This window comes from Schistocerca americana, unplaced genomic scaffold (genome assembly GCF_021461395.2).
Source record: "Schistocerca americana isolate TAMUIC-IGC-003095 unplaced genomic scaffold, iqSchAmer2.1 HiC_scaffold_13, whole genome shotgun sequence".
Taxonomy (NCBI): Eukaryota; Metazoa; Arthropoda; class Insecta; order Orthoptera; family Acrididae; genus Schistocerca; species Schistocerca americana.
Genome location: NW_025725371.1, coordinates 16,165,634 through 16,188,665, shown reverse-complemented (window position 1 = coordinate 16,188,665; position 23,032 = coordinate 16,165,634).

Here is a 23,032-nt window from a genome sequence, read left to right as displayed (position 1 = left end):
GTCGGCATTGTGAATATTCTATTTAATGCCGATGCAATTTCTGTGTTTCATCGTCAATAAGAAGGTCCAAGTGATACAGTTAATCTGGAGTCAAGCATCGGAATCTATAACTAGTGTCACAGGAATGTTTCAAAACATAGACAGTAAGAAGAGTCAGTCTTCTTGACTTTAAGTCAGCATTGTGCCTTTTGTATTTAATTCCGATACAATTTCTGTGTTTCATCGTCAATAAGAAGGTCCAAGGGATACAGTAAACCTGAAGTGAAGCATAGAATCTATAACTAGTGACACAGGAATGGTTCAAATCATAGTCAGTAAGAAGAGTCAGTCTTCTTGTACTTAAGTCGGCATTGTACCTTTTGTATTTAATTCCGATGCATTTTCTGTGTTTCATCGTAAATAAGAAGTTCAGGGGGATACAGTAAAACTGAAGTGAAGCATCGGAATCTATAACTAGTGTCACAGGAATGGTTATAAACATAGACAGTAAGAAGAGTTAGTCTTCTTGTACTTGAGTCGGCATTGTGCCTTTTGTAATTAATTCCGATGCAATTTCTGTGTTTCATCGTCAATAAGAAGGTCAGGGGGATACAGTAAAACTGAAGTGAAGCATCGGAATGTATAACTAGTGTCGCAGGAATGGTTAAAATCATAGACAGTAAGAAGAGTCAGTCTTCTTGTACTTGAGTCGGCATTGCGCTTTTTGTATTTAATTCCGATGCAATTTCTGTGTTTCAGCGTCAATGAGAATGTCAGAGGGATACAGTAAACCTGAAGTGAAGCATCGGAATCTAAAACTAGTGTCACAGGAATGGTTCAAATCATAGACAGTAGGAAGATTCAGTCTTCTTGTTCTTAAGTCGGCATTGTGAATTTTCTATTTAATTCCGATGCAATTTCCGTGTTTCATCGTCAATAAGAACGTCCAAGGGACACAGTAAACCTGGAGTGAAGCATCGGAATCCATAACTAGTGTCACAGGAATGGTTCTAATCATAGACAGTAACCGAGCGAGGTGGCGCAGTGGTTAGACACTGGACTCGCATTCGGAAGGACGACGGTTCAATCCCACGTCCGGCCATCCTGGTTTAGGTTTTCCGTGATTTCCCTAAATCAGTCCAGGCAAATGCCGGGATGGTTCCTCTGAAAGGGCACGGCCGACTTCCTTCCCCACCCTTCCCTAATCCGATGAGACCGATGACCACGCTGTCTGGTCTCCTTCCCCAAACCAACCAACCAACCAACCAACCATAGACAGTAAGAACAGTCAGTCATCTTGTACTTAAGTCGGAATGTGCCTTTTGTATTTAATTCCAATGTAATTTCTGTGTTTCATCGTCAATAAGAGGGTCAGAGGGATACAGTAAACCTGGAGTGAAGTATCGGAATCTGTAACTAGTGTCACAGGGATGGTTCGAAACATAGACAGTAAGAAGAGTCAGTATTCTTGTACTTAAGCCGGCAATGCGCCTTTTGTATTTAATTCCGATGCAATTTCTGTGTTTCATCGTCAATAAGAAGCTCCGAGGGATACAGTAAACCTGGAGTGAAGCATCGGAATCTATACCTAGTGTCTTAGGAAAGGTTAAAACGTAGACGGTAAGAAGAGTCTGTATTCTTGTACTTAAGTCGGTATTCTGCCTTTTGTATTTAATTCCGATGCGATTTCTGTGTTTGATCGTCAATAAGAGGGTCAGTGTGATACAGTACACCTGAAGTGAAGCATCGGAATCTATAACTAGTATCAGAGGAATGGTTCAAAACATAGTCAGTAAGAAGAGTCAGTCTTCTTGTACATAAGTCGGCATTGCGCCTTTTGTTTTTAATCCAGATGCAATTTCTGTGTTTCATCGTCAATAAGAAGGTCCAAGGGATACAGTAAACCTGGGGTGAAGCATCGGAATCTATAACTAGTGTCACAGGAATGGTTCAAATCATAGAGAGTAAGAAGAGTCAGTCTTCTTGCACTTAAGTCGGCATTGTGCCTTTTGTATTTAATTCCGATACAATTTCTGTGTTTCATCGTCAATAAGAAGTTCAGGGGGATACAGTAAAACTGAAGTGAAGCATCGGAATCTATAACTAGTGTCACAGGAATGGTTAAAAACATAGGTAGTAAGAAGAGTTAGTCTTCTTGTACTTGAGTCGGCATTGTGCCTTTTGTAATTAATTCCGATGCAATTTCTGTGTTTCATCGTCAATAAGAAGGTCAGGGGGATACAGTAACACTGAAGTGAAGCATCGGAATCTATAACTAGTGTCGCAGGAATGGTTAAAATCTTAGACAGTAAGAAGATTCAGTCTTCTTGTTCTTAAGTCGGCATTGTGAATTTTCTATTTAATGCCGATGCAATTTCCGTGTTTCATCGTCAGTAAGAAGGTCCAAATGACACAGTAAACCTGGAGTGAAGCATCGGAATCCATAACTAATGTCACAGGAATGGTTCTAATCATAGACAGTAGGAAGATTCAGTCTTCTTGTTCTTAAGTCGGCATTGTGAATATTCTATTTAATGCCGATGCAATTTCTGTGTTTCATCGTCAATAAGAAGGTCCAAGTGATACAGTTAATCTGGAGTCAAGCATCGGAATCTATAACTAGTGTCACAGGAATGTTTCAAAACATAGACAGTAAGAAGAGTCAGTCTTCTTGACTTTAAGTCAGCATTGTGCCTTTTGTATTTAATTCCGATACAATTTCTGTGTTTCATCGTCAATAAGAAGGTCCAAGGGATACAGTAAACCTGAAGTGAAGCATAGAATCTATAACTAGTGACACAGGAATGGTTCAAATCATTGTCAGTAAGAAGAGTCAGTCTTCTTGTACTTAAGTCGGCATTGTACCTTTTGTATTTAATTCCGATGCATTTTCTGTGTTTCATCGTAAATAAGAAGTTCAGGGGGATACAGTAAAACTGAAGTGAAGCATCGGAATCTATAACTAGTGTCACAGGAATGGTTATAAACATAGACAGTAAGAAGAGTTAGTCTTCTTGTACTTGAGTCGGCATTGTGCCTTTTGTAATTAATTCCGATGCAATTTCTGTGTTTCATCGTCAATAAGAAGGTCAGGGGGATACAGTAAAACTGAAGTGAAGCATCGGAATGTATAACTAGTGTCGCAGGAATGGTTAAAATCATAGACAGTAAGAAGAGTCAGTCTTCTTGTACTTGAGTCGGCATTGCGCTTTTTGTATTTAATTCCGATGCAATTTCTGTGTTTCAGCGTCAATGAGAATGTCAGAGGGATACAGTAAACCTGAAGTGAAGCATCGGAATCTAAAACTAGTGTCACAGGAATGGTTCAAATCATAGACAGTAGGAAGATTCAGTCTTCTTGTTCTTAAGTCGGCATTGTGAATTTTCTATTTAATTCCGATGCAATTTCCGTGTTTCATCGTCAATAAGAACGTCCAAGGGACACAGTAAACCTGGAGTGAAGCATCGGAATCCATAACTAGTGTCACAGGAATGGTTCTAATCATAGACAGTAACCGAGCGAGGTGGCGCAGTGGTTAGACACTGGACTCGCATTCGGAAGGACGACGGTTCAATCCCACGTCCGGCGATCCTGGTTTAGGTTTTCCGTGATTTCCCTAAATCAGTCCAGGCAAATGCCGGGATGGTTCCTCTGAAAGGGCACGGCCGACTTCCTTCCCCACCCTTCCCTAATCCGATGAGACCGATGACCACGCTGTCTGGTCTCCTTCCCCAAACCAACCAACCAACCAACCAACCATAGACAGTAAGAACAGTCAGTCATCTTGTACTTAAGTCGGAATGTGCCTTTTGTATTTAATTCCAATGAAATTTCTGTGTTTCATCGTCAATTAGAGGGTCAGAGGGATACAGTAAACCTGGAGTGAAGTATCGGAATCTGTAACTAGTGTCACAGGGATGGTTCGAAACATAGACAGTAAGAAGAGTCAGTATTATTGTACTTAAGTCGGCATTGTGCCTTTTGTATTTAATTCCGATGCAATTTCTGTGTTTCATCGTCAATTAGAAACTCCAAGGGATACAGTAAACCTGGAGTGAAGCATCGGAATCTATAACTAGTGTCTCAGCGATGGTTAAAACATAGACAGTAAGAAGAGTCAGTATTCTTGTACTTAAGTCGGCATTGTGACTTTTGTATTTAGTTCCGATGCAATTTCTGTGTTCATCGTCAATACGACGGTCAGGGGGATACAGTAAATCTGAAGTGAAGCATCGGAATCTATAACTAGTGTCACAGGAATGGTTCAAAACATAGACAGGAAGAAGAGTCAGTCTTCTAGTACTTGAGTCGACATTGTGCCTTTTGTATTTAATTCCGATGCAATTTCTGTGTTTCATCGTCAATAAGAAGGTCAGCTGGATACAGTAACCCTAAAGTGAAGCATCTGAATCTGTAACTAGTGTCACAGGAATGGTTCAAAGCATAGACAGAAAGAAGAGCCAGTCTTCTTGTACTTGAGTCGGCATTGTGCCTTTTGTACTTAATTCCGAAGCAATTTCTGTTTTCATCGTCAATACGACGGTCAGGGGGATACAGTAAATCAGAAGTGAAGCATCGGAATCTATAACTAGTGTCACAGGAATGGTTAAAAACATAGACAGTAAGAAGAGTCAGTCTTCTTGTACTTAAGTCTGCATTGTGCCTTTTGTATTTAATTCCGGTGCAATTTCTGTGTTTCATCGTCAATAAGAAGGTCAGCTGGATACAGTAAACCTGAAGTGAAGCATCAGAATCTATATCTAGTGTCACAGGAATGGTTCAAAATCATAGATATTAAGAAGAGTCTGTTTTCATTTACTTAAGTCGGAATTGTGCCTTTTGTATTTAATTCCGATGCAATTTCTGTGTTTCTTCGTCAATAAGAAGGTCCGAGGGAGACAGTAAACCTGAAGTGAAGCATCGGACTCTAAAACTGGTCTCACAGAAAAGGTTCAAAACATAGACAGTAAGAAGAGCTAGACTTCTTGTACCTGAGTCGGCATTGTGCCTTTTGAATTTAATTCCCATGCAATCTCTGTGTTTCATCGTCAATAACACGGTCAGAGGGATACAGTAAACCTGTAGTGAAGCATCGGAATCTATAACTAGTGTCACAGGAATGGTTCAAAACAAAGACAGTAGGAATAGTCAGAATCTTGTACTTAGGTCGGCATTTTGCCTTTTGTATATAATTCCGCTGCAGTGTCTGTGTTTCATTGTCAATTAGTAGGTCAGCTGGATACAGTAATCCTGAAGTGAAGCATCGGAATCTATAACTAGTGTCACAGGAATGGTTTTAATCATAGACAGGAAGAAGAGTCAGTTTTCTTGTACTTAAGTCGGCATTGTGCCTTTTCTATTTAATTCCGATGCAATTTCTGTGTTTCGTCGTCAATAAGAATGTCCAAGGGATACAGTAAACCTGAAATGAGGCATCGGAATCCAAAACCGGTCTCACAGTAAAGGTTCAAAACATAGACAGTAAGAAGCGCCAGACTTCTTGCACTTGAGTCGTCATTGTGCCTTTTGTATTTAATTCTGATGCAATTTCTGTGTTTTATCATCAATAAGACGGTCAGAGGAATACAGTAAAACTGAAGTGAAGCATCGGAATCTGTAACTAGTGTCAAAGGAATGGTTCAAAACATAGACAGTAAGAAAAGTCAGTCTACTTGTACTTAAGTCGGCATTGTGCCGTTTGTATTTAATTCCGATGCAATTTCTGTGTTTCATCGTCAATAAGAAGCTCAGAGGGATACTGTAGACCTAAAGTGAAGCATCGGAATCTATAACTAGTGTCACGGGAATGGTTCAAAACATAGACAGTAAGAAGAGCCAGTCTACTTGTACTTGAGCCGGAATTGTGCCCTTTGTATTTAATTCCGATGCAATTTCTGTGTTTCATCCTCAATAAGAAGGTCATCTGGATACAGTAAACCGGAAGTGAAGCATCTGAATCTATAACTAGTGTCACAGGAAAGGTTCAAAGCATAGACAGGAAGAAGAGCCAGTCTTCTTGTACTTGAGTCGACATTGTGCCTTTTCTATTTATTTCCGATGCAATTTCTGTGTTCATCGTGACTACGACGGTCAGGGGGATACAGTAAATCAGAAGTGAAGCATCGGAATCTATAACCAGTGTCACAGGAATGGTTAAAAACATAGACAGTAAGAAGAGTCAGTCTTCTTGTACTTAAGTCTGCATTGTGCCTTTTGTATTTAATTCCGGTGCAATTTCTGTGTTTCATCGTCAATAAGAAGGTCAGCTGGATACAGTAAACCTGAAGTGAAGCATCAGAATCTATATCTAGTGTCACAGGAATGGTTCAAAATCATAGATATTAAGAAGAGTCTGTTTTCATTTACTTAAGTCGGAATTGTGCCTTTTGTATTTAAATCCGATGCAATTTCTGTGTATCGTCGTCAATAAGAAGGTCCGAGGGAGACTGTAAACCTGAAGTGAAGCATCGGACTCTAAAACTGGTCTCACAGAAAAGGTTCAAAACATAGACAGTAAGAAGAGCTAGACTTCTTGTACCTGAGTCGGCGTTGTGCCTTTAGTATATAATTCCAATGCAATTTCTGTGTTTCATCGTCAATAAGATGCTCAGAGGGATACAGTAGACCTGAAGTGAAGCTTCGGAATCTATAACTAGTGTCACAGGAATGGGTCAAAACATAGACAGTAAGCAGAGCCAGTCTACTTGTACTTGAGTCGGCATTGTGCCTTTTGTATTTAATTCCGATGTAATTTCTGTGTTTGATCGTCTATGAGAAGGTCCGAGGGATACAGTAAACCTGAAGTGAAGCATCGGAATCTATAACTAGTTTCACAGGAATGGTTCTAAGCATAGACAGGAAGAAGAGCTAGTCATCTTACACTTGAGTCGGCATTGTGCCTTTTGTATTTAATTCCGATGCAATTTCTGTGTTCATCGTCAATACGACGGTCAGGGGGATACAGTAAATCTGAAGTGAAGCATCGGAATCTATAACTAGTGTCACGGGAATAGTTCAAAACATAGACAGTAAGAAGAATCAGTCTTCTTGTACTTAAGTCGCCATTGCGCATTTGTATTTCATTCCGATGCAATTTCTGTGTTTCATCGTCAATAAGTAGGTCAGCTGGATACAGTAAACCTGAAGTGAAGCATCTGAATCTATAACTAGTTTCACAGGAATGGTTCAAAGCATAGACAGGAAGAAGAGCCAGTCATCTTGTACTTGAGTCGGCATTGTGCCTTTTGTATTTAGTTCCGATGCAATTTCTGTGTTCATAGTCAATACGACGGTCAGGGGGATACAGTAAATCTGAAGTGAAGCATCGGAATCTATAACTAGTGTCACAGGAATGGTTCAAAACATAGACAGTAAGAAGAGTCAGTCTTCTGGTACTTGAGTCGGCATTGTGCCTTTTGTATTTAATTCCGATGCAATTTCTGTGTTTCATCGTCAATAAGAAGGTAAGCGGGATACAGTAAACCTGAAGTGAAGCATCAGAATCTATAACTAGTTTCACAGGGATGGTTCAAAACATAGATATTAAGAAGAGTCAGTTTTCTTGTACTTAAGTCGGAATTGTGCCTTTTGTATTTAATTCCGATGCAATTTCTGTGTTTCGTCGTCAATAACTAGTTCCAAGGGAGACAGTAAACATGAAGTGAAGCATCGGAATCAAAAACCGGTCTCACAGAAAAGGTTCAAAACATAGACACTAAGAAGAGCCAGCCTTCTTGTATCTTAGTCGGCATTGTGCCTTTTGTATCTAATTCCGATGCAATTTCTGTATTTCATCGTCAATAAGAAGATCAGCTGGATACAGTAAAACTGAAGTGAAGCATCGGAATCTATAACTAGTGTCAAAGGAATGGTTGAAAACATAGTCAGTAAGAAGAGTCAGTCTACTTGTACTTAAATCGGCATTATGCCATTTGTATTTAATTCCTATGCAATTTCTGTGTTTCATCGTCAATAAGAAGGTCAGAGGGATACAATAAACCTGAAGTGAAGCATCGGAATCTATAACTAGTTTCACAGGAATGGTTCAAAACATAGACAGTAAGAAGAGTCAGTCCTGTTGGACTTAAGTCGGCATTGTGCCTTTTCTATATAATTCCGATGCAATTTCTGTGTTTCATCGTATATAAGAAGGTCAGAGGGATACAGTAAATCTGAAGTGAAGCATCGGAATCTATAACTAGTGTCACAGAAATGGTTCAAAATCATAGATATTAAGAAGAGTCTGTTTTCTTTTACTTAAGTCGGAATTGTGCCTTTTGTATTTAATTCCGATGCTATTTCTGTGTTTCGTCGTCAATAAGAAGGTCCAAGGGAGACAGTAAACCTGAAGTGAAGCATCGGACTCTAAAACTGGTCTCACATAAAAGGTTCAAAACATAGACAGTAAAAAGAGCCAGACTTCTTGTACCTGAGTCGGCATTGTGCCTTTTGAATTTAATTCCCATGCAATCTCTGTGTTTCATCGTCACTAAGACGGTCAGAGGGATACAGTAAACTTGAAGTGAAGCATCGGAATCTATAACTAGTGTCACAGGAATGGTTCAAAACATAGACAGTAGGAAGAGTCAGTCTTCCTGTACTTAAGTCGGCATTTTGCCTTTTGTATATAATTCCGATGCAATGTCTGTGTTTCATCGTCAATAAGAAGGTCAGCTGGATACAGTAAACCTGAAGTGAAGAATCGGAATCTATAACTAGTGTCACGGGAATGGTTCAAAGCATAGACAGTAAGCAGAGCCAGTCTACTTGTACTTGAGTCGGCATTGTGCCTTTTGTATTTAATTCCGATGTAATATCTTTGTTTGATCGTCAATGAGAAGGTCAGAGGGATACAGTAAACCTGAAGTGAAGCATCGGAATCTATAATTAGTGTCACAGGAATGGTTCAAAACAAAGACAGTAGGAAGAGTCAGTCTTCTTGTACTTAGGTCGGCATTTTGCCTTTTGTATATTATTCCGCTGCAATGTCTGTGTTTCATTGTCAATTAGTAGGTCAGCTGGATACAGTAAACCTGAAGTGAAGCATCGGAATCTATAACTAGTGTCACAGGAATGGTTCAAATCATAGACAGGAAGAAGAGTAAGTTTTCTTGTACTTAAGTCGGCATTGTGCCTTTTCTATTTAATTCCGATGCAATTTCTGTGTTTCGTCGTCAATAAGAAGGTCCGAGGGAGACAGTAAACCTGAAGTGAAGCATCGGACTCTAAAACTGGTCTCACAGAAAAGGTTCAAAACATAGACAGTAAGAAGAGCTAGACTTCTTGTACCTGAGTCGGCGTTGTGCCTTTTGTATATAATTCCAATGCAATTTCTGTGTTTCATCGTCAATAAGATGCTCAGAGGGATACAGTAGACCTGAAGTGAAGCTTCGGAATCTATAACTAGTGTCACAGGAATGGGTCAAAACATAGACAGTAAGCAGAGCCAGTCTACTTGTACTTGAGTCGGCATTGTGCCTTTTGTATTTAATTCCGATGTAATTTCTGTGTTTGATCGTCTATGAGAAGGTCCGAGGGATACAGTAAACCTGAAGTGAAGCATCGGAATCTATAACTAGTTTCACAGGAATGGTTCTAAGCATAGACAGGAAGAAGAGCTAGTCATCTTACACTTGAGTCGGCATTGTGCCTTTTGTATTTAATTCCGATGCAATTTCTGTGTTCATCGTCAATACGACGGTCAGGGGGATACAGTAAATCTGAAGTGAAGCATCGGAATCTATAACTAGTGTCACGGGAATAGTTCAAAACATAGACAGTAAGAAGAGTCAGTCTTCTTGTACTTAAGTCGCCATTGCGCATTTGTATTTCATTCCGATGCAATTTCTGTGTTTCATCGTCAATAAGTAGGTCAGCTGGATACAGTAAACCTGAAGTGAAGCATCTGAATCTATAACTAGTTTCACAGGAATGGTTCAAAGCATAGACAGGAAGAAGAGCCAGTCATCTTGTACTTGAGTCGGCATTGTGCCTTTTGTATTTAGTTCCGATGCAATTTCTGTGTTCATAGTCAATACGACGGTCAGGGGGATACAGTAAATCTGAAGTGAAGCATCGGAATCTATAACTAGTGTCACAGGAATGGTTCAAAACATAGACAGTAAGAAGAGTCAGTCTTCTGGTACTTGAGTCGGCATTGTGCCTTTTGTATTTAATTCCGATGCAATTTCTGTGTTTCATCGTCAATAAGAAGGTAAGCGGGATACAGTAAACCTGAAGTGAAGCATCAGAATCTATAACTAGTTTCACAGGGATGGTTCAAAACATAGATATTAAGAAGAGTCAGTTTTCTTGTACTTAAGTCGGAATTGTGCCTTTTGTATTTAATTCCGATGCAATTTCTGTGTTTCGTCGTCAATAACTAGGTCCAAGGGAGACAGTAAACATGAAGTGAAGCATCGGAATCTAAAACCGGTCTCACAGAAAAGGTTCAAAACATAGACACTAAGAAGAGCCAGCCTTCTTGTATCTTAGTCGGCATTGTGCCTTTTGTATCTAATTCCGATGCAATTTCTGTATTTCATCGTCAATAAGAAGATCAGCTGGATACAGTAAAACTGAAGTGAAGCATCGGAATCTATAACTAGTGTCAAAGGAATGGTTGAAAACATAGTCAGTAAGAAGAGTCAGTCTACTTGTACTTAAATCGGCATTATGCCATTTGTATTTAATTCCTATGCAATTTCTGTGTTTCATCGTCAATAAGAAGCTCAGAGGGATACAGTAGAACTGAAGCGAAGCATCAGAATCTATAACTAGTGTCACGGGAATGGTTCAAAACATAGACAATAAGAAGTGCCAGTCTACTTGCACTTGAGTCGGCATTTTGCCTTTTGTATTTAATTGCGATCAATTTTGTGTGTTTCTTCGTCAATAATAAGGTCAGAGGGATACAGTAAACCTGAAGTGAAGCATCGGAATCTATAACTAGTGTCACAGAAATGGTTCAAAACAGAGACAGTAAGAAGAGTCAGTCTTCTTGCACTTAAGTCTTCATTGTGCCTTTTGTATTTAATTAAGATGCAATTTCTGTGTTTCATCGTCAATAAGAAGGTCAGAGGGATACAATAAACCTGAAGTGAAGCATCGGAATCTATAACTAGTTTCACAGGAATGGTTCAAAACATAGACAGTAAGAAGAGTCAGTCCTGTTGGACTTAAGTCGGCATTGTGCCTTTTCTATATAATTCCGATGCAATTTCTGTGTTTCATCGTATATAAGAAGGTCAGAGGGATACAGTAAACCTGAAGTGAAGCATCGGAATCTATAACTAGTGTCACAGAAATGGTTCAAAATCATAGATATTAAGAAGAGTCTGTTTTCTTTTACTTAAGTCGGAATTGTGCCTTTTGTATTTAATTCCGATGCTATTTATGTGTTTCGTCGTCAATAAGAAGGTCCAAGGGAGACAGTAAACCTGAAGTGAAGCATCGGACTCTAAAACTGGTCTCACATAAAAGGTTCAAAACATAGACAGTAAAAAGAGCCAGACTTCTTGTACCTGAGTCGGCATTGTGCCTTTTGAATTTAATTCCCATGCAATCTCTGTGTTTCATCGTCAATAAGACGGTCAGAGGGATACAGTAAACTTGAAGTGAAGCATCGGAATCTATAACTAGTGTCACAGGAATGGTTCAAAACATAGACAGTAGGAAGAGTCAGTCTTCCTGTACTTAAGTCGGCATTTTGCCTTTTGTATATAATTCCGATGCAATGTCTGTGTTTCATCGTCAATAAGAAGGTCAGCTGGATACAGTAAACCTGAAGTGAAGCATCGGAATCTATAACTAGTGTCACGGGAATGGTTCAAAGCATAGGCAGTAAGCAGAGCCAGTCTACTTGTACTTGAGTCGGCATTGTGCCTTTTGTATTTAATTCCGATGTAATATCTGTGTTTGATCGTCAATGAGAAGGTCAGAGGGATACAGTAAACCTGAAGTGAAGCATCGGAATCTATAACTAGTGTCACAGGAATGGTTCAAAACAAAGACAGTAGGAAGAGTCAGTCTTCTTGTACTTAGGTCGGCATTTTGCCTTTTGTATATAATTCCGCTGCAATGTCTGTGTTTCATTGTCAATTAGTAGGTCAGCTGGATACAGTAAACCTGAAGTGAAGCATCGGAATCTATAACTAGTGTCACAGGAATGGTTCAAATCATAGACAGGAAGAAGAGTCAGTTTTCTTGTACTTAAGTCGGCATTGTGCCTTTTCTATTTAATTCCGATGCAATTTCTGTGTTTCGTCGTCAATAAGAAAGTCCAAAGGATACAGTAAACCTGAAATGAGGCATCGGAATCCAAAACCGGTCTCACAGTAAAGGTTCAAAACATAGACAGTAAAAAGCGCCAGACTTATTGCACTTGAGTCTTCATTGTGCCTTTTGTATTTAATTCTGATGCAATTCCTGTGTTTCATCATCAATAAGACGGTCAGAGGAATACAGTAAAACTGAAGTGAAGCATTGGAATCTAAAACTAGTGTCAAAGGAATGGTTCAAAACATAGACAGTAAGAAAAGTCAGTCTACTTGTACTTAAGTCGGCATTGTGCCGTTTGTATTTAATTCCGATGCAATTTCTGTGTTTCATCGTCAATAAGAAGCTCAGAGGGATACAGTAGACCTAAAGTGAAGCATCGGAATCTATAACTAGTGTCACGGGAATGGTTCAAAACATAGACAGTAGGAAGAGCCAGTCTACTTGTACTTGAGCCGGAATTGTGCCTTTTGTATTTAATTCCGATGCAATTTCTGTGTTTCATCGTTAATAAGAAGGTCATCTGGATACAGTAAACCTGAAGTGAAGCATCTGAATCTATAACTAGTGTCACAGGAAAGGTTCAAAACATAGACAGGAAGAAGAGCCAGTCTTCTTGTACTTGAGTCGACAGTGTGCCTTTTCTATTTAATTCCGATGCAATTTCTGTGTTCATCGTCAATACGACGGTCAGGGGGATACAGTAAATCTGAAGTGAAGCATCGGAATCTATAACTAGTGTCACGGGAATGGTTCAAAACATAGACAGTAAGCAGAGCCAGTCTACTTGTACTTGAGTCGGCATTGTGCCTTTTGTATTTAATTCCGATGTAATTTCTGTGTTTGATCGTCAATGAGAAGGTCAGAGGGATACAGTAAACCTGAAGTGAAGCATCGGAATCTATAACTAGTGTCACAGGAATGGTTCAAAACAAAGACAGTAGGAAGAGTCTGTCTTCTTGTACTTAGGTCGGCATTTTGCCTTTAGTATATAATTCCGCTGCAATGTCTGTGTTTCATTGTCAATTAGTAGGTCAGCTGGATACAGTAAAACTGAAGTGAAGCATCGGTATCTATAACTAGTGTCACAGGAATGGTTCAAATCATAGACAGGAAGATGAGTCAGTTTTCTTGTACTTAAGTCGGCATTGTGCCTTTTCTATTTAATTCCCATGCAATTTATGTGTTTCGTCGTCAATAAGAAAGTCCAAGGGATACAGTAAACCTGAAATGAGGCATCGGAATCCAAAACCGGTCTCACAGTAAAGGTTCAAAACATAGACAGTAAGAAGTGCCAGACTACTTGCTCTTGGGTCGTCATTGTGCCTTTTGTATTTAATTCTGATGCAATTTCTGTGTTTCATCATCAATAAGACGGTCAGAGGAATACAGTAAAACTTAAGTGAAGCATCGGAATATTTAACTAGTGTCAAAGGAATGGTTCAAAACATAGACAGTAAGAAAAGTCAGTCTACTTGTACTTAAGTCGGCATTGTGCCGTTTGTATTTAATTCCGATGCAATTTCTGTGTTTCATCGTCAATAAGAAGCTCAGAGGGATACAGTAGACATAAAGTGAAGCATCGGAATCTATAAATAGTGTCACGGGAATGGTTCAAAACATAGACAGTAAGAAGAGCCAGTCTACTTGTACTTGAGCCGGAATTGTGCCTTTTGTATTTAATTCCGATGCAATTTCTGTGTTTCATCCTCAATAAGAAGGTCATCTGGATACAGTAAACCTGAAGTGAAGCATCTGAATCTATAACTACTGTCACAGGAAAGGTTCAAAGCATACACAGGAAGAAGAGCCAGTCTTCTTGTACTTGAGTCGACATTGTGCCTTTTCTATTTATTTCCGATGCAATTTCTGTGTTCATCGTCACTACGACGGTCAGGGGGAGACAGTAAATCTGAAGTGAAGCATCGGAATCTATAACTAGTGTCACAGGAATGGTTAAAATCATAGACAGTAAGAAGAGTCAGTCTTCTTTTACTTAAGTCGGCATTGTGCCATTTGTATTTAATTCCGATGCAATATCGGTGTTTCATCGTCAATAAGAAGGTCAGCTGGATACAGTAAACCTGAAGTGAAGCATCAGAATCTATAACTAGTGTCACAGGAATGGTTCAAAGCATAGATATTAAGAAGAGTCTGTTTTCTTGTACTTAAGTCGGAATTGTGCCTTTTGTATTTTTTTCCGATGCAATTTCTGTGTTTCGTCTTAAATAAGAAGGTCCAAGGGAGACAGTAAACCTGAAGTGAAGCATCGAAATCTAACCCGGTCTCACAGAAATGCTTCATAACATAGACAGTAAGAATAGCCAGACTTCTTGTACCTGAGTCGGCATTGTGCCGTTTGTATTTAATTCCGATGCAATTTCTGTGTTTCATCGTCAATAAGAAGCTCAGAGGGATACAGTAGAACTGAAGCGAAGCATCAGAATCTATAACTAGTGTCACGGGAATGGTTCAAAACATAGACAATAAGAAGTGCCAGTCTACTTGCACTTGAGTCGGCATTTTGCCTTTTGTATTTAATTGCGATCAATTTTGTGTGTTTCTTCGTCAATAATAAGGTCAGAGGGATACAGTAAACCTGAAGTGAAGCATCGGAATCTATAACTAGTGTCACAGAAATGGTTCAAAACAGAGACAGTAAGAAGAGTCAGTCTTCTTGCACTTAAGTCTTCATTGTGCCTTTTGTATTTAATTAAGATGCAATTTCTGTGTTTCATCGTCAATAAGAAGGTCAGAGGGATACAATAAACCTGAAGTGAAGCATCGGAATCTATAACTAGTTTCACAGGAATGGTTCAAAACATAGACAGTAAGAAGAGTCAGTCCTGTTGGACTTAAGTCGGCATTGTGCCTTTTCTATATAATTCCGATGCAATTTCTGTGTTTCATCGTATATAAGAAGGTCAGAGGGATACAGTAAACCTGAAGTGAAGCATCGGAATCTATAACTAGTGTCACAGAAATGGTTCAAAATCATAGATATTAAGAAGAGTCTGTTTTCTTTTACTTAAGTCGGAATTGTGCCTTTTGTATTTAATTCCGATGCTATTTATGTGTTTCGTCGTCAATAAGAAGGTCCAAGGGAGACAGTAAACCTGAAGTGAAGCATCGGACTCTAAAACTGGTCTCACATAAAAGGTTCAAAACATAGACAGTAAAAAGAGCCAGACTTCTTGTACCTGAGTCGGCATTGTGCCTTTTGAATTTAATTCCCATGCAATCTCTGTGTTTCATCGTCAATAAGACGGTCAGAGGGATACAGTAAACTTGAAGTGAAGCATCGGAATCTATAACTAGTGTCACAGGAATGGTTCAAAACATAGACAGTAGGAAGAGTCAGTCTTCCTGTACTTAAGTCGGCATTTTGCCTTTTGTATATAATTCCGATGCAATGTCTGTGTTTCATCGTCAATAAGAAGGTCAGCTGGATACAGTAAACCTGAAGTGAAGCATCGGAATCTATAACTAGTGTCACGGGAATGGTTCAAAGCATAGACAGTAAGCAGAGCCAGTCTACTTGTACTTGAGTCGGCATTGTGCCTTTTGTATTTAATTCCGATGTAATATCTGTGTTTGATCGTCAATGAGAAGGTCAGAGGGATACAGTAAACCTGAAGTGAAGCATCGGAATCTATAACTAGTGTCACAGGAATGGTTCAAAACAAAGACAGTAGGAAGAGTCAGTCTTCTTGTACTTAGGTCGGCATTTTGCCTTTTGTATATAATTCCGCTGCAATGTCTGTGTTTCATTGTCAATTAGTAGGTCAGCTGGATACAGTAAACCTGAAGTGAAGCATCGGAATCTATAACTAGTGTCACAGGAATGGTTCAAATCATAGACAGGAAGAAGAGTCAGTTTTCTTGTACTTAAGTCGGCATTGTGCCTTTTCTATTTAATTCCGATGCAATTTCTGTGTTTCGTCGTCAATAAGAAAGTCCAAAGGATACAGTAAACCTGAAATGAGGCATCGGAATCCAAAACCGGTCTCACAGTAAAGGTTCAAAACATAGACAGTAAAAAGCGCCAGACTTATTGCACTTGAGTCTTCATTGTGCCTTTTGTATTTAATTCTGATGCAATTCCTGTGTTTCATCATCAATAAGACGGTCAGAGGAATACAGTAAAACTGAAGTGAAGCATTGGAATCTAAAACTAGTGTCAAAGGAATGGTTCAAAACATAGACAGTAAGAAAAGTCAGTCTACTTGTACTTAAGTCGGCATTGTGCCGTTTGTATTTAATTCCGATGCAATTTCTGTGTTTCATCGTCAATAAGAAGCTCAGAGGGATACAGTAGACCTAAAGTGAAGCATCGGAATCTATAACTAGTGTCACGGGAATGGTTCAAAACATAGACAGTAGGAAGAGCCAGTCTACTTGTACTTGAGCCGGAATTGTGCCTTTTGTATTTAATTCCGATGCAATTTCTGTGTTTCATCGTTAATAAGAAGGTCATCTGGATACAGTAAACCTGAAGTGAAGCATCTGAATCTATAACTAGTGTCACAGGAAAGGTTCAAAACATAGACAGGAAGAAGAGCCAGTCTTCTTGTACTTGAGTCGACAGTGTGCCTTTTCTATTTAATTCCGATGCAATTTCTGTGTTCATCGTCAATACGACGGTCAGGGGGATACAGTAAATCTGAAGTGATGCATCGGAATCTATAACTAGTGTCACAGGAATTGTTAAAATCATAGACAGTAAGAAGAGTCAGTCTTGTTGTACATAAGTCGGCATTGTGCCTTTTGTATTTAATTCCGATGCAATATCGGTGTTTCATCGTCAATATGAAGGTCAGCTGGATACAGTAAACCTGAAGTGAAGCATCAGAATCCATAACTAGTGTCACAGGAATGGTTCAAAACATGGATATTAAGAAGAGTCTGTTTTCTTGTACTTAAGTCGGAATTGTCCCTTTTGTATTTATTTCCGATGCAATTTCTGTGTTTCGTCGTAAATAAGAAGGTCCAAGGGAGACAGTAAACCTGAAGTGAAGCATCGAAATCTAAAATCGGTCTGACAGAAATGGGTCAAAACATAGACAGTAAGAAGAGCCAGACTTCTTGTACCTGAGTCGGCATTGTGCCTATTGTATATAATTCCAATGCAATTTCTGTGTTTCATCGTCAATAAGATGCTCAGAGGGATACAGTAGACCTGAAGTGAAGCATCGGAATCAATAACAAGTGTCACGGGAATTGTTCAAATCATAGACAGTAAGCAGAGCCAGTCCACTTGTACTTGAGTCGGCATTGTGCCTTTTGTATTTAATTCCGATGTAATTTCTGTGTTTTATCGTCAATGAGAAGGTCAGAGGGATACAGTAAACCTGAAGTGAAGCATCGGAATCTATAACTAGTTTCACAGGAATGGTTCTAAGCATAGACAGGAAGAAGAGCCCGTCATCTTGTACTTGATTCGGCATTGTGCCTTTTGTATTTAATTCCGATGCAATTTCTGTGTTCATCGTCAATACGACGGTCAGGGGGATACAGTAAATCTGAAGTGAAGCATCGGAATCTATAACTAGTGTCACGGGAATGGTTCAAAACATAGACAGTAAGCAGAGCCAGTCTACTTGTACTTGAGTCGGCATTGTGCCTTTTGTATTTAATTCCGATGTAATTTCTGTGTTTGATCGTCAATGAGAAGGTCAGAGGGATACAGTAAACCTGAAGTGAAGCATCGGAATCTATAACTAGTGTCACAGGAATGGTTCAAAACAAAGACAGTAGGAAGAGTCTGTCTTCTTGTACTTAGGTCGGCATTTTGCCTTTAGTATATAATTCCGCTGCAATGTCTGTGTTTCATTGTCAATTAGTAGGTCAGCTGGATACAGTAAAACTGAAGTGAAGCATCGGTATCTATAACTAGTGTCACAGGAATGGTTCAAATCATAGACAGGAAGAAGAGTCAGTTTTCTTGTACTTAAGTCGGCATTGTGCCTTTTCTATTTAATTCCCATGCAATTTATGTGTTTCGTCGTCAATAAGAAAGTCCAAGGGATACAGTAAACCTGAAATGAGGCATCGGAATCCAAAACCGGTCTCACAGTAAAGGTTCAAAACATAGACAGTAAGAAGCGCCAGACTACTTGCTCTTGGGTCGTCATTGTGCCTTTTGTATTTAATTCTGATGCAATTTCTGTGTTTCATCATCAATAAGACGGTCAGAGGAATACAGTAAAACTGAAGTGAAGCATCGGAATCTCTAACTAGTGTCAAAGGAATGGTTCAAAACATAGACAGTAAGAAAAGTCAGTCTACTTGTACTTAAGTCGGCATTGTGCCGTTTGTATTTAATTCCGATGCAATTTCTGTGTTTCATCGTCAATAAGAAGCTCAGAGGGATACAGTAGACATAAAGTGAAGCATCGGAATCTATAAATAGTGTCACGGGAATGGTTCAAAACATAGACAGTAAGAAGAGCCAGTCTACTTGTACTTGAGCCGGAATTGTGCCTTTTGTATTTAATTCCGATGCAATTTCTGTGTTTCATCCTCAATAAGAAGGTCATCTGGATACAGTAAACCTGAAGTGAAGCATCTGAATCTATAACTACTGTCACAGGAAAGGTTCAAAGCATACACAGGAAGAAGAGCCAGTCTTCTTGTACTTGAGTCGACATTGTGCCTTTTCTATTTATTTCCGATGCAATTTCTGTGTTCATCGTCACTACGACGGTCAGGGGGAGACAGTAAATCTGAAGTGAAGCATCGGAATCTATAACTAGTGTCACAGGAATGGTTAAAATCATAGACAGTAAGAAGAGTCAGTCTTCTTTTACTTAAGTCGGCATTGTGCCATTTGTATTTAATTCCGATGCAATATCGGTGTTTCATCGTCAATAAGAAGGTCAGCTGGATACAGTAAACCTGAAGTGAAGCATCAGAATCTATAACTAGTGTCACAGGAATGGTTCAAAGCATAGATATTAAGAAGAGTCTGTTTTCTTGTACTTAAGTCGGAATTGTGCCTTTTGTATTTTTTTCCGATGCAATTTCTGTGTTTCGTCTTAAATAAGAAGGTCCAAGGGAGACAGTAAACCTGAAGTGAAGCATCGAAATCTAACCCGGTCTCACAGAAATGCTTCATAACATAGACAGTAAGAATAGCCAGACTTCTTGTACCTGAGTCGGCATTGTGCCGTTTGTATTTAATTCCGATGCAATTTCTGTGTTTCATCGTCAATAAGAAGCTCAGAGGGATACAATAAACCTGAAGTGAAGCATCGGAATCTATAACTAGTGTCACAGGAATGGTTCAAAACATAGACAGTAAGAAGAGTCAGTCCTGTTGGACTTAAGTCGGCATTGTGCCTTTTCTATATAATTCCGATGCAATTTCTGTGTTTCATCGTATATAAGAAGGTCAGAGGGATACAGTAAACCTGAAGTGAAGCATCGGAATCTATAACTAGTGTCACAGAAATGGTTCAAAATCATAGATATTAAGAAGAGTCTGTTTTCTTTTACTTAAGTCGGAATTGTGCCTTTTGTATTTAATTCCGATGCTATTTCTGTGTTTCGTCGTCAATAAGAAGGTCCAAGGGAGACAGTAAACCTGAAGTGAAGCATCGGACTCTAAAACTGGTCTCACATAAAAGGTTCAAAACATAGACAGTAAAAAGAGCCAGACTTCTTGTACCTGAGTCGGCATTGTGCCTTTTGAATTTAATTCCCATGCAATCTCTGTGTTTCATCGTCAATAAGACGGTCAGAGGGATACAGTAAACTTGAAGTGAAGCATCGGAATCTATAACTAGTGTCACAGGAATGGTTCAAAACATAGACAGTAGGAAGAGTCAGTCTTCCTGTACTTAAGTCGGCATTTTGCCTTTTGTATATAATTCCGATGCAATGTCTGTGTTTCATCGTCAATAAGAAGGTCAGCTGGATACAGTAAACCTGAAGTGAAGCATCGGAATCTATAACTAGTGTCACGGGAATGGTTCAAAGCATTGACAGTAAGCAGAGCCAGTCTACTTGTACTTGAGTCGGCATTGTGCCTTTTGTATTTAATTCCGATGTAATATCTGTGTTTGATCGTCAATGAGAAGGTCAGAGGGATACAGTAAACCTGAAGTGAAGCATCGGAATCTATAACTAGTGTCACAGGAATGGTTCAAAACAAAGACAGTCGGAAGAGTCAGTCTTCTTGTACTTAGGTCGGCATTTTGCCTTTTGTATATTATTCCGCTGCAATGTCTGTGTTTCATTGTCAATTAGTAGGTCAGCTGGATACAGTAAACCTGAAGTGAAGCATCGGAATCTATAACTAGTGTCACAGGAATGGTTCAAATCATAGACAGGAAGAAGAGTCAGTTTTCTTGTACTTAAGTCGGCATTGTGCCTTTTCTATTTAATTCCGATGCAATTTCTGTGTTTCGTCGTCAATAAGAAAGTCCAAAGGATACAGTAAACCTGAAATGAGGCATCGGAATCCAAAACCGGTCTCACAGTAAAGGTTCAAAACATAGACACTAAGAAAAGTCAGTCTACTTGTACTTAAGTCGGCATTGTGCCGTTTGTATTTAATTCCGATGCAATTTCTGTGTTTCATCGTCAATAAGAAGCTCAGAGGGATACAGTAGACCTAAAGTGAAGCATCGGAATCTATAACTAGTGTCACGGGAATGGTTCAAAACATAGACAGTAGGAAGAGCCAGTCTACTTGTACTTGAGCCGGAATTGTGCCTTTTGTATTTAATTCCGATGCAATTTCTGTGTTTCATCGTTAATAAGAAGGTCATCTGGATACAGTAAACCTAAAGTGAAGCATCTGAATCTATAACTAGTGTCACAGGAAAGGTTCAAAACATAGACAGGAAGAAGAGCCAGTCTTCTTGTACTTGAGCCGGAATTGTGCCTTTTGTATTTAATTCCGATGCAATTTCTGTGTTTCATCCTCAATAAGAAGGTCATCTGGATACAGTAAACCTGAAGTGAAGCATCTGAATCTATAACTACTGTCACAGGAAAGGTTCAAAGCATACACAGGAAGAAGAGCCAGTCTTCTTGTACTTGAGTCGACATTGTGCCTTTTCTATTTATTTCCGATGCAATTTCTGTGTTCATCGTCACTACGACGGTCAGGGGGAGACAGTAAATCTGAAGTGAAGCATCGGAATCTATAACTAGTGTCACAGGAATGGTTCAAATCATAGACAGGAAGAAGAGTCAGTTTTCTTGTACTTAAGTCGGCATTGTGCCTTTTCTATTTAATTCCGATGCAATTTCTGTGTTTCGTCGTCAATAAGAAAGTCCAAAGGATACAGTAAACCTGAAATGAGGCATCGGAATCCAAAACCGGTCTCACAGTAAAGGTTCAAAACATAGACACTAAGAAAAGTCAGTCTACTTGTACTTAAGTCGGCATTGTGCCGTTTGTATTTAATTCCGATGCAATTTCTGTGTTTCATCGTCAATAAGAAGCTCAGAGGGATACAGTAGACCTGAAGTGAAGCATCGGAATCAATAACAAGTGTCACGGGAATTGTTCAAATCATAGACAGTAAGCAGAGCCAGTCCACTTGTACTTGAGTCGGCATTGTGCCTTTTGTATTTAATTCCGATGTAATTTCTGTGTTTGATCGTCAATGAGAAGGTCAGAGGGATACAGTAAACCTGAAGTGAAGCATCGGAATCTATAACTAGTTTCACAGGAATGGTTCTAAGCATAGACAGGAAGAAGAGCCCGTCATCTTGTACTTGAGTCGGCATTGTGCCTTTTGTATTTAATTCCGATGCAATTTCTGTGTTCATCGTCAATACGACGGTCAGGGGGATACAGTAAATCTGAAGTGAAGCATCGGAATCTATAACTAGTGTCACGGGAATGGTTCAAAACATAGACAGTAAGCAGAGCCAGTCTACTTGTACTTGAGTCGGCATTGTGCCTTTTGTATTTAATTCCGATGTAATTTCTGTGTTTGATCGTCAATGAGAAGGTCAGAGGGATACAGTAAACCTGAAGTGAAGCATCGGAATCTATAACTAGTGTCACAGGAATGGTTCAAAACAAAGACAGTAGGAAGAGTCTGTCTTCTTGTACTTAGGTCGGCATTTTGCCTTTTGTATATAATTCCGCTGCAATGTCTGTGTTTCATTGTCAATTAGTAGGTCAGCTGGATACAGTAAAACTGAAGTGAAGCATCGGTATCTATAACTAGTGTCACAGGAATGGTTCAAATCATAGACAGGAAGAAGAGTCAGTTTTCTTGTACTTAAGTCGGCATTGTGCCTTTTCTATTTAATTCCCATGCAATTTATGTGTTTCATCGTCAATAAGAAAGTCCAAGGGATACAGTAAACCTGAAATGAGGCATCGGAATCCAAAACCGGTCTCACAGTAAAGGTTCAAAACATAGACAGTAAGAAGCGCCAGACTACTTGCTCTTGGGTCGTCATTGTGCCTTTTGTATTTAATTCTGATGCAATTCCTGTGTTTCATCATCAATAAGACGGTCAGAGGAATACAGTAAAACTGAAGTGAAGCATCGGAATCTTTAACTAGTGTCAAAGGAATGGTTCAAAACATAGACAGTAAGAAAAGTCAGTCTACTTGTACTTAAGTCGGCATTGTGCCGTTTGTATTTAATTCCGATGCAATTTCTGTGTTTCATCGTCAATAAGAAGCTCAGAGGGATACAGTAGACCTAAAGTGAAGCATCGGAATCTATAAATAGTGTCACGGGAATGGTTCAAAACATAGACAGTAAGAAGAGCCAGTCTACTTGTACTTGAGCCGGAATT